At 51.2% G+C, this 4,629-nt stretch overlaps 1 protein-coding gene across 5 annotated transcripts in view; it reads right to left on the reverse strand.

Moving 5' to 3' along the window:
• The window catches only part of ELMO3 (engulfment and cell motility 3), a 40,170-nt gene extending 38,536 nt beyond the window's left edge, over nt 1–1,634 (reverse strand). For 3 of the 5 annotated variants that reach the window (XM_053270571.1, XM_053270568.1, XM_053270572.1), the window contains exon 1: nt 978–1,386. The gene's annotated coding sequence lies outside the window, so the exon portion shown is untranslated. Of the gene's footprint in view, nt 1–977; nt 1,387–1,553 lie in introns of those variants that run through there. The other 2 variants (XM_053270569.1, XM_053270570.1) reach the window with 2 other exon arrangements.
• Nucleotides 1,635–4,629: the final 2,995 nt, after the last annotated feature.

Genomic DNA, 4,629 nt, shown 5'->3' on the forward strand with positions numbered 1-4,629 from the left:
CACTCTTGTAAAAAGGGGCAACCATCTTCTTTGAAGAATTAGGATAGCAAGGCATTAAGTAAAGCATATTTCATTTATGTTATAAAGTAGAGATAAAACAGACACGTTAAACACATGTGTATCTTGCTTTTCTCCAAGGAGCTCAGGGCAGTGTACACGATTCTCTCCACCACCACTCAACACACACTACAGTAACAACAACCCTGTATGGTAGATTAGGTCGAGAAAGAAGGCCCATTCACACGTTATGCTCAACACTCATACAAGTATAAAGGGTAAACAGTCATTCACATGTTCTGCTGAATCCACTTCCTCTCTGTATCATGCATTTGCAGGGCCTGTATCCAGGTTCACTTTTAAGAGGAAGCCAGGGACAGTCATTCACACAAACCCAGGTACAACTCGAGCGCACAACACTCGTTCAGCATCATTTCCGTACTGGGCTAGAGCACCTGCTCCAAGGTGACTTCATGAACCGGCTTGGTCCTAGCTAGACGGTCCGACTCTGGTTCCATATGTGGGACTTGCCCCCGCCCCCAGAATGTTTTGGGGCAAACGCAGGAAACCATTCCGCCTGCAAGCAACTCCAGGGAAGAGGCTGCTGCTCCTCTCCCTAAAACTTCAGCTAGGAGACAAAGCCCGCTTAGCCAAAACCTTGCAGAGAGTCGCTGAAGGCTTTGGGGGCGCGGCCCCCTTGTGCCCTCCTCTTCCTCCTCCTCCTCCCCCCCCCCAGCTGCGCATCCAAGGAAGGGGACTCCCCACAGCTGCATCCCGACGACGCCCCTCTTCCTAACTTTCACTGCCGCCTTCCCCCTCCAAGCGGAAGGGGGCGATCCCAGGGCCAGCCCCGAAGTGGCAGCCACCCCCCCAGCAGCGGCCCAGAAGCGCGCAGCACCCGCAAAGCAGGCGCTCAGTACCGGCCGCAGGATGGGTCCCAGCCTGGCTCCTCCGGCCGAGCCCCCCCCACCCCCGCGCACCTTTGCGAGCCGGGGCCCTGGAGGAGGACGAGCCAAGGAAGGGGCGACCCGGCGCTCTCCTGCTCGCACCGTCCACGGGCCTCCTCCTGCTCCACTCTCGGCAATTCCGGGGCGGTGGCTCGGCTCCCCAGCAGGGTGCGGAGGAGGAGGAGGAGGGAGGGAGGGAGGGAGGAAGGAGGGGCGTCCCGCCCCCGGGGAGGGCTCGGCGGGCGGGAGCGTCCGGAGCCCGCCCGCGCCAGCCGCTCTTCTGGCCGCCCGGAGGGAAGGCGCGCCGCAGCCCATCACCGCCGCCTCCGGCCGAGGCGGGCCTGCCAGGGAAGACGAGCCCCGGCAGGTTGGCCCAACCCTCTGCCCCTCGGAGCGGCGGCTGCTGCTGCTGCAGGGGGGCCACGTTGGGGCTGCTGGTCACGGTTCCCTCTAACAGGGATTCCCAGATGTGGACTCTAACTCCCATAGTCCCCAAGCAAAAGCCATGGCAGCTGGGGATTCTGGGAGTTGTAGTCAACTCCCTGGGAATCCCTGTTGAGAGGGGATACTGGCCTCTGCTCCTCCACCCCCCCCCCCCCGCTTGCCTACCTACAGCAGCCGGCCAGGACGACCGATTCCACCGGTGAAGCAGGACGGCTCCTCCTCGCTTGCTGGTCCTTCTCCTCTTGCCTCCCACAGCAGCCTTCCTGGAAGGAGGAGAGCCAATAGATGAAGGGGATGCCTCTTCCATGGAAAGGGCAGCCTGCTTTATCTGAGGATGCATGCCGGGCTGCTTGTCAAAAGCAGATGAAGCAGGCAGCAGGGGAGTGGGGCTAAATCCCAAGGTGGTGGCCACCTCTACCTCAAGAATAGCTCCCAATAGTTGGCTGTTTCCTGGCTCCAATTCAAGGGGCTGATCTTGACTTTAGGGTCCTATCTCGTCAAGCACCCTATCCTCAGAAGCCCCTCTTCTCCCCCAACCCCACTCTGGTCTTTCCCCAGGGAAACTACCCACAGGATTTTCTGGGCCCAGAGTGTATGGATTGGGCCCCTCCCCACAGACCATCTGTTGGCAAGAACTGCCACATTTTACTGAGCAAGTAAATGGAAGGAGTGATCTTCCTTTGACCAAAAAGGTAAGTAGTTATCTTCTTTGAATAGAGGAAAGCACTGGATTATATTTCCCCTCTTACCTTAGTTTCCAGTTTAGAGGTCCCTCTTCTCCCTTGCAGAGATTTTTAATAAAATAACCATTACTTTCTCCGTTTGTTCTGTTAATAGCAAATAACGGAAATAAAACAAAAGTTTTAGTGATTTTCTGAGAGGGGAAATCAACAGGTTTACTTTCACCTGCACCCACATTCCTGTTGGGTTTGGTTGATTTCGGGGTTGTAAAGGATGACCGGAGGGTGGGGTGGAATGACAGGGAAGTTGCACAGTCCTCCCTTACCAACCGCAAGGGATCTGGTCTGGCAAAAGCTCACCGGGATCTGGTCTGGCAAAAGCTCACCGGGATCTGGTCTGGCAAAAGCTCACCGTTGGCAAATTCACAGTTGGCAATCAATGGGAATCTGTGGGTTAGGGGAACTGTGGTCGCAAAAAGACCAAAAAAAAAATCAAAGAAAAAATACAAAAAATGCCAAAAATAATCCCTTAAAATCAGCAAGAATAAGCAAGAGGAGTGAGCAAATTGAACCTCTGGAACATTTTGAACCTCCAAAAACTGCTCAAAGGCACTTTTGAACCTCCAAAATCCACTCAAATTCACTTTAAATCGTGAGGATTTGGCAGGGTCAGCAAGAGGAATGAGCGGATTGAACCTCTGAAACCACACACACACACCCTAAATTGCAGAACCACCACCCCACAATCAGGAAAAATCTCGCCAAACCATGGCCATGGTTGTCGAGACAGGTCACAATTTCTCAGATTGGGAAAACTGCCGTTGGTTAGAGAGGACTGTATTTTTAGAAGTCTTGTATAAATTTAAACTGTCTCAGGGTACACAGCCTCCTCGGAGCTCCAAGACCAGCTAGTGAGTTTCTGTTCCCACTGCTTTCCTTTCCTTTTGGGAGAGAAGATAAGAAAGTGGAGAGATAACTTTTTAATCCTGTATCACCATGGGTGAAGAAGTGTGGATGCTAACCAAGATTACCTAGTGTGAAGACAAAGGGAAGGGGATGGCCATTGTTCTAGAGCTATTAAGAAGAGGAAGTATGCTGGTGCATTTGCTGCTAGAATATTTGGGAAAGGGTAGAAGTTCCAAAAATGGGGCAGTCAGAGGAAAACGTTGGTCATATACAGTAGAGCTGCCTTCTGCTGCATGAGACCATTGGCCAAACTAGGCAGATATTGTGTACTGGTCTAGAGTTTTGGACGGGTTTTTCAGTCTAACTCAGAAACGAAGAGGACTGGACTACATGACTTAAGGGCCAAGCCAACTGTATCACAGGAACAGGGAGCTGCCATATACCAAGTCAAACCATTGGTCTATCTAGCTCAGTACTGTCTATACCAGTGGCTCCCAGTCGTGGGGTGGGGGGGATGTTGCTGAACTTCAGCTATCAGCCTCAGCTACAATTTATTGTGGCTGGGGATGATGGGAGTTGTGGTTCAGCAACATCCAGAAGCCCCCAGGGAACTACTTGACTACACAGACTGGCAGTGGCTTCTCCAAGGTTACAGGCAGGAGTCTCTCTCAGCCCTGTCTTGGAGATGCTGCCAGGGAGGGAACTTGGAACCTTCTGCATGCCAGCAGGCAGGTGTTCATCCACTGAGTTTGGCCCGATCCCCTATCTTACAGTGCTCACATCCTTCTGTATGGATTACACTGATTGTCAGTTAGGTACAGTACGGGTAATGTTGAATAGCAGCTTCCATTGCAGACCTCCATCTGTGTACTCCAGTGAAGAGATAAACAAGAACCTGGCATTCTGGAGCACAAGTGAATGTGCTAAGCCCTTAAATAAAATCACGTGATTAACAAGTTGTCTAACAAGTAAGTTATGGCACCATCTAAGGGCCCTCAGACAAAAAAGAAGCACTTTAATTTAGAACAAGCTGTAATGCTTATCAGCACCTTTTGCTCCCCCCGCCTTCACTTTTGATCCGAAACTTAAAATGTATTTGAAATTCCTAGAATCGGCAATAAAGAAACATTAAATTTCTCACATCTTCGAGCATTTAGCCTAATTTGGGTCATAGGAACATAGGAAGCTGCCATATACTGAGATAGACCATTGGTCTATCTAGATCAGTATTGTCTTCACAAACTGGTAGCGGCTTCTCCAAGGCTGCAGCAGGAGTGTCTCTCAGCCCTATCTTGGAGATGCCAGGTAGGGAACTTGTTCCCAGAGCGGCTCGATCCCCTAAGGGGAATATCTTACAGTGCTCACACTTCTAGACTCCCTTTCATATGCAACCAGGGTGGACCCTGCTTAGCTAAGGGGACAAGTCATGCTTGCTATCACAAGACCAGCTCTCCTCTCAGGTCTTCTGATTACACCACTAGTAAACTATAGTTAAGTCCAGGCCTCAAGAGTAATCATTGTTCTTCAAAAAAAAAAGAAAAGAAAAAGAAGCATCAGCAGCTGCTTTGACAGTCACTCCCTACTGGGTGGATTTCCTGAACTCAACATTGAAGAAGACAGCCCCTTAAGCATCACACACAAGCAAAGGCACGAAA

The sequence above is a fragment of the Hemicordylus capensis genome, chromosome 9 (assembly GCF_027244095.1).
Source record: "Hemicordylus capensis ecotype Gifberg chromosome 9, rHemCap1.1.pri, whole genome shotgun sequence".
NCBI classification, from domain to species: Eukaryota; Metazoa; Chordata; class Lepidosauria; order Squamata; family Cordylidae; genus Hemicordylus; species Hemicordylus capensis.